Source organism: Schistocerca nitens, chromosome 12 (assembly GCF_023898315.1).
Source record: "Schistocerca nitens isolate TAMUIC-IGC-003100 chromosome 12, iqSchNite1.1, whole genome shotgun sequence".
Classification (NCBI taxonomy): domain Eukaryota; kingdom Metazoa; phylum Arthropoda; class Insecta; order Orthoptera; family Acrididae; genus Schistocerca; species Schistocerca nitens.
In genome coordinates, this window is record NC_064625.1 from 185574522 (window position 1) to 185589587 (window position 15066).

A 15066-nucleotide genomic window follows, 5' to 3' on the forward strand; every position below is an offset into this window, starting at 1 on the left:
TTGTACTTAAGTCGCCATTGTGCCTTTTATATTCAATTCCGATGCGATTTCTGTGTTTCATCGTCAATGTGAAGGCCCAAGGGATACAGTAAACATGCACTGGTGCATCGGAATCCAATACTGGTCTCCCAGGATCCGCTCAAAGCACAAACTCTGAGAAGATTCACTCTTCTTGTACTTACGTCGGCACTGTGCCTTTTATGTTCAATTCCGATGCGATTTCTGTGTTTCATCGTCAATGTGAAGGCCCAAGGGATACAGTAAACCTGCGCTGGTGCATCGGAATCCAATACTGGTCTCCCAGGAGCCGCGCAAAGCACAAACTCTTAGAAGATTCACTCTTCTTGTACTTAAGTCGGCACTGTGCCTTATATATTCAATTCCGATGCGATTTCTGTGTTTCATCGTCAATGTGAAGGCCCAAGGGATACAGTAAACCTGCACTGGTGCATCGGAATCCAATACTGGTCTCCCAGGATCCGCTCAAAGCACAAACTCGTAGAAGATTCACTCTTCTTGTACTTAAGTCGGCACTGTGCATTTTATATTCAATTCCGATGCGATTTCTGTGTTTCATCGTCAATGTGAAGGTCCAAGGGATACAGTAAACCTGCACTGGTGCATCGGAATCCAATACTGGTCTCCCAGGAGCCGCTCAAACCACAAACTCTTAGGAGACTCACTCTTCTTGTACTTAAGTCGGCACTGTGCCTTTTATATTCAATTCCGATGCGATTTCTGTGTTTCATTGTCAATGTGAAGGTCCAAGGGATACAGTAAACCTGCACTGGTGCATCGGAATCTAATACTGGTCTCCCAGGATCCGCTCAAACCACAAACTCTTAGGAGACTCACTCTTCTTGTACTTAGGTCGGCACTGTGCCTTTTATATTCAATTCCGATGCGATTTCTGTGTTTCATCGTCAATGTGAAGGTCCAAGGGATACAGTAAACCTGCACTGGTGCATCGGAATCCAATACTGGTCTCCCAGGATCCGCTCAAAGCACAAACGCTTAGGAGACTCACTCTTCTTGTACTTAAGTCGGCATTGTGCCTTTTATATGCAATTCCGATGCGATATCTGTGTTTCATTGTGAATGTGAAGGTCCAAGGGATACAGTAAACCTGCACTGGTGCATCGGAATCCAATACTGGTCTCCCAGGATCCGCTCAAAGCACAAACTCTTAGGAGACTCACTCTTCTTGTACTTAAGTCGGCATGGTGCCTTTTATATTCAATTCCGATGCGATTTCTGTGTTTCATCGTCAATGTGAAGGTCCAAGGGATACAGTAAACCTGCACTGGTGCATCGGAATCCAATACTGGTCTCCCAGGAGCCGCTCAAATCACAAACTCTTAGGAGACTCACTCTTCTTGTACTTAAGTCCGCACTGTGCCTTTTATATTCAATTCCGACTCGATTTCTGTGTTTCATCGTCAATGTGAAGGTCCAAGGGATACAGTAAACCTGCACTGGTGCATCGGAATCCAATACTGGTCTCCCAGGAGCCGCTCAAAGCACAAACTCTTAGAAAATTCACTCTACTTGTACTTAAGTCTGCACTGTGCCTTTTATATTCAATTCCGATGCGATTTCTGTGTTTCATTGTCAATGTGAAGGTCCAAGGGATACAGTAAACCTGCACTGGTGCATCGGAATCTAATACTGGTCTCCCAGGATCCGCTCAAAGCACAAACTCTTAGGAGACTCACTCTTCTTGTACTTACGTCGCAATTGTGCCTTTTATATTCAATTCCGATGCGATTTCTGTGTTTCATCGTCAATGTGAAGGTCCAAGAGATACAGTAAACCTGCACTGGTGGATCGGAATCCAATACTGGTCTCCCAGGATCCGCTCAAAGCACAAACTCTTACGAGACTCACTCTTCTTGTTCTTAAGTCGCAATTGTGCCATTTATATTCAATTCCGATGCGATTTCTGTGTTTCATTGTCAATGTGAAGGTCCAAGGGATACAGAAAACCTGCACTGGTGCATCGGAATCCAATACTGGTCTCCCAGGAGCCGCTCAAGCCACAAACTCTTAGGAGACTCACTCTTCTTGTACTTAAGTCGGCACTGTGTCTTTTATATTCAATTCCGATGCGATTTCTGTGTTTCATTGTCAATGTGAAGGTCCAAGGGATACAGTAAACCTGCACTGGTGCATCGGAATCCAATACTGGTCTCCCAGGAGCCGTTCAAAGCACAAACTCTGAGAAGATTCACTCTTCTTGTACTTACGTCGGCACTGTGCCTTTTATATTCAATTCCGATGCGATTTCTGTGTTTCATCGTCAATGTGAAGGTCCAAGGGATACAGTAAAATTGCACTGGTGCATCGGAAACCAATACTGGTCTCCCAGGATCCGCTCAAAGCACAAACTCTTACGAGACTCACTCTTCTTGTACTTAAGTCGCAATTGTGCCATTTATATTCAATTCCGATGCGATTTCTGTGTTTCATTGTCAATGTGAAGGTCCAAGGGATACAGAAAACCTGCACTGGTGCATCGGAATCCAATACTGGTCTCCCAGGAGCCGCTCAAGCCACAAACTCTTAGGAGACTCACTCTTCTTGTACTTAAGTCGGCACTGTGTCTTTTATATTCAATTCCGATGCGATTTCTGTGTTTCATTGTCAATGTGAAGGTCCAAGGGATACAGTAAACCTGCACTGGTGCATCGGAATCCAATACTGGTCTCCCAGGAGCCGCCCAAAGCACAAACTCTGGGAAGATTCACTCTTCTTGTACTTACGTCGGCACTGTGCCTTTTATATTCAATTCCGATGCGATTTCTGTGTTTCATCGTCAATGTGAAGGTCCAAGGGATACAGTAAACCTGCACTGGTGCATCGGAAACCAATACCGGTCTCCCAGGAGCCGCTCAAACCACAAACTCTTAGGAGACTCAGTCTTCTTGTACTTAAGTCGGCACTGTGTCTTTTATATTCAATTCCGATGCCATTTCTGTGTTTCATTGTCAATGTGATGGTCCAAGGGATACAGTAAACCTGCACTGGTGCATCGGAATCCAATACTGGTCTCCCAGGAGCCGCCCAAAGCACAAACTCTGAGAAGATTCACTCTTCTTGTACTTACGTCGGCACTGTGCCTTTTATATTCAATTCCGATGCGATTTCTGTGTTTCATCGTCAATGTGAAGGTCCAAGGGATACAGTAAACCTGCACTGGTGTATCGGAATCCAATACTGGTCCCCCAGGAGCCGCCCAAAGCACAAACTCTGAGAAGATTCACTCTTCTTGTACCTAAGTCGGCACTGTGCCTTTTATATTCAATTCCGATGCGATTTCTGTGTTTCATCGTCGATGTGAAGGTCCAAGGGATACAGTAAACCTGCACTGGTGCATCGGAATCCAATACTGGTCTCCCAGGAGCCGCTCAAACCACAAACTCTTAGGAGACTCACTCTTCTTGTACTTAAGTCGGCACTGTGTCTTTTATATTCAATTCCGATGCGATTTCTGTGTTTCATTGTCAATGTGAAGGTCCAAGGGATACAGTAAATTTGCACAGGTGCATCGGAATCCAATACTGGTCTCCCAGGAGCCGCTCAAACCACAAACTCTTAGGAGACTCACTCTTCTTGTACTTAAGTCGGGACTGTGCATTTTATATTCAATTCCGATGCGATTTCTGTGTTTCATCGACAATGTGAAGGTCCAAGGGATACAGTAAACCTGCACTGGTGCATCGGAATCCAATACTGGTCTCCCAGGAGCCGCTGAAACCACAAACTCTTACGAGACTCACTCTTCTTGTACTTAAGTCGGCACTGTGTCTTTTATATTCAATTCCGATGCGATTTCTGTGTTTCATTGTCAATGTGAAGGTCCAAGGGATACAGTAAACCTGCACTGGTGCATCGGAATCCAATACTGGTCTCCCAGGAGCCGCCCAAAGCACAAACTCTGAGAAGATTCACTCTTCTTGTACTTACGTCGGCACTGTGCCTTTTATATTCAATTCCGATGCGATTTCTGTGTTTCATCGTCAATGTGAAGGTCCAAGGGATACAGTAAAATTGCACTGGTGCATCGGAAACCAATACTGGTCTCCCAGGATCCGCTCAAAGCACAAACTCTTACGAGACTCACTCTTCTTGTACTTAAGTCGCAATTGTGCCATTTATATTCAATTCCGATGCGATTTCTGTGTTTCATTGTCAATGCGAAGGTCCAAGGGATACAGAAAACCTGCACTGGTGCATCGGAATCCAATACTGGTCTCCCAGGAGCCGCTCAAGCCACAAACTCTTAGGAGACTCACTCTTCTTGTACTTAAGTCGGCACTGTGTCTTTTATATTCAATTCCGATGCGATTTCTGTGTTTCATTGTCAATGTGAAGGTCCAAGGGATACAGTAAACCTGCACTGGTGCATCGGAATCCAATACTGGTCTCCCAGGAGCCGCCCAAAGCACAAACTCTGAGAAGATTCACTCTTCTTGTACTTACGTCGGAACTGTGCCTTTTATATTCAATTCCGATGCGATTTCTGTGTTTCATCGTCAATGTGAAGGTCCAAGGGATACAGAAAACCTGCACTGGTGCATCGGAATCCAATACTGGTCTCCCAGGAGCCGCTCAAGCCACAAACTCTTAGGAGACTCACTCTTCTTGTACTTAAGTCGGCACTGTGTCTTTTATATTCAATTCCGATGCGATTTCTGTGTTTCATTGTCAATGTGAAGGTCCAAGGGATACAGTAAACCTGCACTGGTGCATCGGAATCCAATACTGGTCTCCCAGGAGCCGTTCAAAGCACAAACTCTGAGAAGATTCACTCTTCTTGTACTTACGTCGGCACTGTGCCTTTTATATTCAATTCCGATGCGATTTCTGTGTTTCATCGTCAATGTGAAGGTCCAAGGGATACAGTAAAATTGCACTGGTGCATCGGAAACCAATACTGGTCTCCCAGGATCCGCTCAAAGCACAAACTCTTACGAGACTCACTCTTCTTGTACTTAAGTCGCAATTGTGCCATTTATATTCAATTCCGATGCGATTTCTGTGTTTCATTGTCAATGTGAAGGTCCAAGGGATACAGAAAACCTGCACTGGTGCATCGGAATCCAATACTGGTCTCCCAGGAGCCGCTCAAGCCACAAACTCTTAGGAGACTCACTCTTCTTGTACTTAAGTCGGCACTGTGTCTTTTATATTCAATTCCGATGCGATTTCTGTGTTTCATTGTCAATGTGAAGGTCCAAGGGATACAGTAAACCTGCACTGGTGCATCGGAATCCAATACTGGTCTCCCAGGAGCCGCCCAAAGCACAAACTCTGGGAAGATTCACTCTTCTTGTACTTACGTCGGCACTGTGCCTTTTATATTCAATTCCGATGCGATTTCTGTGTTTCATCGTCAATGTGAAGGTCCAAGGGATACAGTAAACCTGCACTGGTGCATCGGAAACCAATACCGGTCTCCCAGGAGCCGCTCAAACCACAATCTCTTAGGAGACTCAGTCTTCTTGTACTTAAGTCGGCACTGTGTCTTTTATATTCAATTCCGATGCCATTTCTGTGTTTCATTGTCAATGTGATGGTCCAAGGGATACAGTAAACCTGCACTGGTGCATCGGAATCCAATACTGGTCTCCCAGGAGCCGCCCAAAGCACAAACTCTGAGAAGATTCACTCTTCTTGTACTTACGTCGGCACTGTGCCTTTTATATTCAATTCCGATGCGATTTCTGTGTTTCATCGTCAATGTGAAGGTCCAAGGGATACAGTAAACCTGCACTGGTGTATCGGAATCCAATACTGGTCCCCCAGGAGCCGCCCAAAGCACAAACTCTGAGAAGATTCACTCTTCTTGTACCTAAGTCGGCACTGTGCCTTTTATATTCAATTCCGATGCGATTTCTGTGTTTCATCGTCGATGTGAAGGTCCAAGGGATACAGTAAACCTGCACTGGTGCATCGGAATCCAATACTGGTCTCCCAGGAGCCGCTCAAACCACAAACTCTTAGGAGACTCACTCTTCTTGTACTTAAGTCGGCACTGTGTCTTTTATATTCAATTCCGATGCGATTTCTGTGTTTCATTGTCAATGTGAAGGTCCAAGGGATACAGTAAATTTGCACAGGTGCATCGGAATCCAATACTGGTCTCCCAGGAGCCGCTCAAACCACAAACTCTTAGGAGACTCACTCTTCTTGTACTTAAGTCGGGACTGTGCATTTTATATTCAATTCCGATGCGATTTCTGTGTTTCATCGACAATGTGAAGGTCCAAGGGATACAGTAAACCTGCACTGGTGCATCGGAATCCAATACTGGTCTCCCAGGAGCCGCTGAAACCACAAACTCTTACGAGACTCACTCTTCTTGTACTTAAGTCGGCACTGTGTCTTTTATATTCAATTCCGATGCGATTTCTGTGTTTCATTGTCAATGTGAAGGTCCAAGGGATACAGTAAACCTGCACTGGTGCATCGGAATCCAATACTGGTCTCCCAGGAGCCGCCCAAAGCACAAACTCTGAGAAGATTCACTCTTCTTGTACTTACGTCGGCACTGTGCCTTTTATATTCAATTCCGATGCGATTTCTGTGTTTCATCGTCAATGTGAAGGTCCAAGGGATACAGTAAAATTGCACTGGTGCATCGGAAACCAATACTGGTCTCCCAGGATCCGCTCAAAGCACAAACTCTTACGAGACTCACTCTTCTTGTACTTAAGTCGCAATTGTGCCATTTATATTCAATTCCGATGCGATTTCTGTGTTTCATTGTCAATGTGAAGGTCCAAGGGATACAGAAAACCTGCACTGGTGCATCGGAATCCAATACTGGTCTCCCAGGAGCCGCTCAAGCCACAAACTCTTAGGAGACTCACTCTTCTTGTACTTAAGTCGGCACTGTGTCTTTTATATTCAATTCCGATGCGATTTCTGTGTTTCATTGTCAATGTGAAGGTCCAAGGGATACAGTAAACCTGCACTGGTGCATCGGAATCCAATACTGGTCTCCCAGGAGCCGCCCAAAGCACAAACTCTGAGAAGATTCACTCTTCTTGTACTTACGTCGGAACTGTGCCTTTTATATTCAATTCCGATGCGATTTCTGTGTTTCATCGTCAATGTGAAGGTCCAAGGGATACAGTAAACCTGCACTGGTGCATCGGAAACCAATACTGGTCTCCCAGGAGCCGCTCAAACCACAAACTCTTAGGAGACTCACTCTTCTTGTACTTAAGTCGGCACTGTGTCTTTTATATTCAATTCCGATGCGATTTCTGTGTTTCATTGTCAATGTGATGGTCCAAGGGATACAGTAAACCTGCACTGGTGCATCGGAATCCAATACTGGTCTCCCAGGAGCCGCCCAAAGCACAAACTCTGAGAAGATTCACTCTTCTTGTACTTACGTCGGCACTGTGCCTTTTATATTCAATTCCGATGCGATTTCTCTGTTTCATCGTCAATGTGAAGGTCCAAGGGATACAGTAAACCTGCACTGGTGCATCGGAATCCAATACTGGTCCCCCAGGAGCCGCCCAAAGCACAAACTCTGAGAAGATTCACTCTTCTTGTACCTAAGTCGGCACTGTGCCTTTTATATTCAATTCCGATGCGATTTCTGTGTTTCATTGTCAATGTGAAGGTCCAAGGGATACAGTAAATTTGCACAGGTGCATCGGAATCCATTACTGGTCTCCCAGGAGCCGCTCAAACCACAAACTCTTAGGAGACTCACTCTTCTTGTACTTAAGTCAGGACTGTGCCTTTTATATTCAATTCCGATGCGATTTCTGTGTTTCATCGACAATGTGAAGGTCCAAGGGATACAGTAAACCTGCACTGGTGCATCGGAATCCAATACTGGTCTCCCAGGAGCCGCTCAAACCACAAACTCTTACGAGACTCACTCTTCTTGTACTTAAGTCGGCACTGTGTCTTTTATATTCAATTCCGATGCGATTTCAGTGTTTCATTGTCAATGTGAAGGTCCAAGGGATACAGTAAACCTGCACTGGTGCATCGGAATCCAATACTGGTCCCCCAGGATCCGCTCAAAGCACAAACTCTTAGGAGACCCACTCTTCTTGTACTTAAGTCGGCATTGTGCCTTTTATATTCAATTCCGATGCGATATCTGTGTTTCATTGTCAATGTGAAGGTCCAAGGGATACAGTAAACCTGCACTGGTGCATCGGAATCCAATACTGGTCTCCCAGGTGCCGCCCAAAGCACAAACTCTTAGGAGACTCACTCTACTTGTACTTAAGTCGGCACTGTGCCTTTTATATTCAATTCCGATGCGATTTCTGTGTTTCATCGTCAATGTGAAGGTCCAAGGGATACAGTAAACCTGCACTGGTGCATCGGAATCCAATACTGGTCTCCCAGGAGCCGCTCAAAGCACAAACTCTTAGAAAATTCACTCTACTTGTACTTAAGTCTGCACTGTGCCTTTTATATTCAATTCCGATGCGATTTCTGTGTTTCATCGTCAATGTGAAGGTCCAAGGGAAACAGTAAACCTGCACTCGTGCATCGGAATCCAATACTGGTCTCCCAGGAGCCGCTCAAAGCACAAACTCTTAGAAAATTCACTCTTCTTGTACTTAAGTCGGCATTATGCCTTTGATATTCAATTCCGAAGCCATTTCTGTGTTTCATCGTCAATGTGAAGGTCCAAGGGATACAGTAAACCTGCACTGGTGCATCGGAATCCAATACTGGTCTCCCAGGTGCCGCTCAAAGCACAAACCCATAGAAGATTCACTCTTCTTGTACATAAGTCGGCATTGTGCGTTTTATATTCAATTCCGATGCGATTTCTGTGTTTCATCGTCAATGTGAAGGTCCAAGGGATACAGTAAACCTGCACTGGTGCATCGGAATCCAATACTGGTCTCCCAGGAGCCGCCCAAAGCACAAACTCTTAGGAGACTCACTCTTCTTGTACTTAAGTCGGCACTGAGCCTTTTATATTCAATTCCGATGCGATTTCTGTGTTTCATCGTCAATGTGAAGGTCCAAGGGATACAGTAAACCTGCAATGGTGCATCGGAATCCAATACTGGTCTCCCAGGATCCGCTCCAAGCACAAACTCTGAGAAGATTCACTCTTCTTGTACTTAAGTCGGCACTGTGCCTTTCATATTCAATTCCGATGCGATTTCTGTGTTTCATCGTCAATGTGAAGGTCCAAGGGATACAGTAAACCTGCACTGGTGCATCGGAATCCAATACTGGTCTCCCAGGAGCCGCCCAAAGCACAAACTCTTAGGAGACTCACTCTTCTTGTACCTAAGTCGGCACTGTGCCTTTTATATTCAATTCCGATGCGATTTCTGTGTTTCATCGTCAATGTGAAGGTCCAAGGGATACAGTAAACCTGCACTGGTGCATCGGAATCCAATACTGGTCTCCCAGGAGCCGCCCAAAACACAAACTCTGAGAAGATTCACTCTTCTTGTACTTAAGTCGGCACTGTGCCTTTTCTATTCAATTCCGATGCGATTTCTGTGTTTCATCGTCAATGTGAAGGTCCAAGGGATACAGTAAACCTGCACTGGTGCATCGGAATCCAATACTGGTCTCCCAGGATCCGCTCAAAGCACAAACTCTGAGAAGATTCACTCTTCTTGTACTTACGTAGGCACTGTGCCTTTTATGTTCAATTCCGATGCGATTTCTGTGTTTCATCGTCAATGTGAAGGTCCAAGGGATACAGTAAACCTGCACTGGTGCATCGGAATCCAATACTGGTCTCCCAGGAGCCGCCCAAAGCACAAACTCTTAGAAGATTCACTCTTCTTGTACTTAAGTCGACACTGTGCCTTTTATATTCAATTCCGATGCGATTTCTGTGTTTCATCGTCAATGTGAAGGCCCAAGGGATACAGTAAACCTGCACTGGTGCATCGGAATCCAATACTGGTCTCCCAGGATCCGCTCAAAGCACAAACTCGTAGAAGATTCACTCTTCTTGTACTTAAGTCGGCACTGTGCATTTTATATTCAATTCCGATGCGATTTCTGTGTTTCATCGTCAATGTGAAGGTCCAAGGGATACAGTAAACCTGCACTGGTGCATCGGAATCCAATACTGGTCTCCCAGGAGCCGCTCAAACCACAAACTCTTAGGAGACTCACTCTTCTTGTATTTAAGTCGGCACTGTGCCTTTTATATTCAATTCCGATGCGATTTCTGTGTTTCATTGTCAATGTGAAGGTCCAAGGGATACAGTAAACCTGCACTGGTGCATCGGAATCTAATACTGGTCTCCCAGGAGCCGCTCAAACCACAAACTCTTAGGAGACTCACTCTTCTTGTACTTAGGTCGGCACTGTGCCTTTTATATTCAATTCCGATGCGATTTCTGTGTTTCATCGTCAATGTGAAGGTCCAAGGGATACAGTAAACCTGCACTGGTGCATCGGAATCCAATACTGGTCTCCCAGGATCCGCTCAAAGCACAAACTCTTAGGAGACTCACTCTTCTTGTACTTAAGTCGGCATTGTGCCTTTTATATGCAATTCCGATGCGATATCTGTGTTTCATTGTGAATGTGAAGGTCCAAGGGATACAGTAAACCTTCACTGGTGCATCGGAATCCAATACTGGTCTCCCAGGATCCGCTCAAAGCACAAACTCTTAGGAGACTCACTCTTCTTGTACTTAAGTCGGCATTGTGCCTTTTATATTCAATTCCGATGCGATTTCTGTGTTTCATCGTCAATGTGAAGGTCCAAGGGATACAGTAAACCTGCACTGGTGCATCGGAATCCAATACTGGTCTCCCAGGAGCCGCCCAAAGCACAAACTCTTAGGAGACTCACTCTTCTTGTACTTAAGTCGGCACTGTGCCTTTTATATTCAATTCCGATGCGATTTCTGTGTTTCATCGTCAATGTGAAGGTCCAAGGGATACAGTAAACCTGCACTGGTGCATCGGAATCCAATACTGGTCTCCCAGGAGCCGCTCAAAGCACAAACCCTTAGAAAATTCACTCTACTTGTACTTAAGTCTGCACTGTGCCTTTTATATTCAATTCCGATTCGATTTCTGTGTTTCATTGTCAATGTGAAGGACCAAGGGATACAGTAAACCTGCACTGGTGCATCGGAATCTAATACTGGTCTCCCAGGATCCGCTCAAAGCACAAACTCTTAGGAGACTCACTCTTCTTGTACTTAAGTCGCAATTGTGCCTTTTATATTCAATTCCGATGCGATTTCTGTGTTTCATCGTCAATGTGAAGGTCCAAGGGATACAGTAAACCTGCACTGGTGCATCGGAATCCAATACTGGTCTCCCAGGAGCCGCTCAAACCACAAACTCTTAGGAGACTCACTCTTCTTGTACTTAAGTCGGCACTGTGTCTTTTATATTCAATTCCGATGCGATTTCTGTGTTTCATTGTCAATGTGAAGGTCCAAGGGATACAGTAAACCTGCACTGGTGCATCGGAATCCAATACTGGTCTCCCAGGAGCCGCCCAAAGCACAAACTCTGAGAAGATTCACTCTTCTTGTACTTACGTCGGCACTGTGCCTTTTATATTCAATTCCGATGCGATTTCTGTGTTTCATCGTCAATGTGAAGGTCCAAGGGATACAGTAAAATTGCACTGGTGCATCGGAAACCAATACTGGTCTCCCAGGATCCGCTCAAAGCACAAACTCTTACGAGACTCACTCTTCTTGTACTTAAGTCTCAATTGTGCCTTTTATATTCAATTCCGATGCGATTTCTGTGTTTCATTGTCAATGTGAAGGTCCAAGGGATACAGAAAACCTGCACTGGTGCATCGGAATCCAATACTGGTCTCCCAGGAGCCGCTCAAGCCACAAACTCTTAGGAGACTCACTCTTCTTGTACTTAAGTCGGCACTGTGTCTTTTATATTCAATTCCGATGCGATTTCTGTGTTTCATTGTCAATGTGAAGGTCCAAGGGATACAGTAAACCTGCACTGGTGCATCGGAATCCAATACTGGTCTCCCAGGAGCCGCTCAAAGCACAAACTCTTAGAAAATTCACTCTACTTGTACTTAAGTCTGCACTGTGCCTTTTATATTCAATTCCGATGCGATTTCTGTGTTTCATCGTCAATGTGAAGGTCCAAGGGATACAGTAAACCTGCACTGGTGCATCGGAATCCAATACTGGTCTCCCAGGAGCCGCCCAAAGCACAAACTCTTAGGAGACTCACTCTTCTTGTACTTAAGTCGGCACTGAGCCTTTTATATTCAATTCCGATGCGATTTCTGTGTTTCATCGTCAATGTGAATGTCCAAGGGATACAGTAAACCTGCAATGGTGCATCGGAATCCAATACTGGTCTCCCAGGAGCCGCCAAAAGCACAAACTCTGAGAAGATTCACTCTTCTTGTACTTAAGTCGGCACTGTGCCTTTTATATTCAATTCCGATGCGATATCTGTGTTTCATCGTCAATTTGAAGGTCCAAGGGATACAGTAAACCTGCACTGGTGCATCGGAATCCAATACTGGTCTCCCAGGATCCGCTCAAAGCACAAACTCTGAGAAGATTCACTCTTCTTGTACTTAAGTCGGCACTGTGCCTTTCATATTCAATTCCGATGCGATTTCTGTGTTTCATCGTCAATGTGAAGGTCCAAGGGATACAGTAAACCTGCACTGGTGCATCGGAATCCAATACTGGTCTCCCAGGAGCCGCCCAAAGCACAAACTCTTAGGAGACTCACTCTTCTTGTACCTAAGTCGGCACTGTGCCTTTTATATTCATTTCCGATGCGATTTCTGTGTTTCATCGTCAATGTGAAGGTCCAAGGGATACAGTAAACCTGCACTGGTGCATCGGAATCCAATACTGGTCTCCCAGGAGCCGCCCAAAGCACAAACTCTTAGAAGATTCACTCTTCTTGTACTTAAGTCGGCACTGTGCCTTTTATATTCAATTCCGATGCGATTTCTGTGTTTCATCGTCAATGTGAAGGCCCAAGGGATACAGTAAACCTGCACTGGTGCATCGGAATCCAATACTGGTCTCCCAGGATCCGCTCAAAGCACAAACTCGTAGAAGATTCACTCTTCTTGTACTTAAGTCGGCACTGTGCATTTTATATTCAATTCCGATGCGATTTCTGTGTTTCATCGTCAATGTGAAGGTCCAAGGGATACAGTAAACCTGCACTGGTGCATCGGAATCCAATACTGGTCTCCCAGGAGCCGCTCAAACCACAAACTCTTAGGAGACTCACTCTTCTTGTACTTAAGTCGGCACTGTGCCTTTTATATTCTATTCCGATGCGATTTCTGTGTTTCATTGTCAATGTGAAGGTCCAAGGGATACAGTAAACCTTCACTGGTGCATCGGAATCTAATACTGGTCTCCCAGGAGCCGCTCAAACCACAAACTCTTAGGAGACTCACTCTTCTTGTACTTAGGTCGGCACTGTGCCTTTTATATTCAATTCCGATGCGATTTCTGTGTTTCATCGTCAATGTGAAGGTCCAAGGGATACAGTAAACCTGCACTGGTGCATCGGAATCCAATACTGGTCTCCCAGGATCCGCTCAAAACACAAACTCTTAGGAGACTCACTCTTCTTGTACTTAAGTCGGCATTGTGCCTTTTATATGCAATTCCGATGCGATATCTGTGTTTCATTGTGAATGTGAAGGTCCAAGGGATACAGTAAACCTGCACTGGTGCATCGGAATCCAATACTGGTCTCCCAGGATCCGCTCAAAGCACAAACTCTTAGGAGACTCACTCTTCTTGTACTTAAGTCGGCATTGTGCCTTTTATATTCAATTCCGATGCGATTTCTGTGTTTCATCGTCAATGTGAAGGTCCAAGGGATACAGTAAACCTGCACTGGTGCATCGGAATCCAATACTGGTCTCCCAGGAGCCGCCCAAAGCACAAACTCTTAGGAGACTCACTCTTCTTGTACTTAAGTCGGCACTGTGCCTTTTATATTCAATTCCGATGCGATTTCTGTGTTTCATCGTCAATGTGAATGTCCAAGGGATACAGTAAACCTGCAATGGTGCATCGGAATCCAATACTGGTCTCCCAGGAGCCGCCAAAAGCACAAACTCTGAGAAGATTCACTCTTCTTGTACTTAAGTCGGCACTGTGCCTTTTATATTCAATTCCGATGCGATATCTGTGTTTCATCGTCAATGTGAAGGTCCAAGGGATACAGTAAACCTGCACTGGTGCATCGGAATCCAATACTGGTCTCCCAGGAGCCGCCCAAAGCACAAACTCTTAGGAGACTCACTCTTCTTGTACTTAAGTCGGCACTGAGCCTTTTATATTCAATTCCGATGCGATTTCTGTGTTTCATCGTCAATGTGAATGTCCAAGGGATACAGTAAACCTGCAATGGTGCATCGGAATCCAATACTGGTCTCCCAGGAGCCGCCAAAAGCACAAACTCTGAGAAGATTCACTCTTCTTGTACTTAAGTCGGCACTGTGCCTTTTATATTCAATTCCGATGCGATATCTGTGTTTCATCGTCAATTTGAAGGTCCAAGGGATACAGTAAACCTGCACTGGTGCATCGGAATCCAATACTGGTCTCCCAGGATCCGCTCAAAGCACAAACTCTGAGAAGATTCACTCTTCTTGTACTTAAGTCGGCACTGTGCCTTTCATATTCAATTCCGATGCGATTTCTGTGTTTCATCGTCAATGTGAAGGTCCAAGGGATACAGTAAACCTGCACTGGTGCATCGGAATCCAATACTGGTCTCCCAGGAGCCGCCCAAAGCACAAACTCTTAGGAGACTCACTCTTCTTGTACCTAAGTCGGCACTGTGCCTTTTATATTCATTTCCGATGCGATTTCTGTGTTTCATCGTCAATGTGAAGGTCCAAGGGATACAGTAAACCTGCACTGGTGCATCGGAATCCAATACTGGTCTCCCAGGAGCCGCCCAAAGCACAAACTCTTAGAAGATTCACTCTTCTTGTACTTAAGTCGGCACTGTGCCTTTTATATTCAATTCCGATGCGATTTCTGTGTTTCATCGTCAATGTGAAGGCCCAAGGGATACAGTAAACCTGCACTG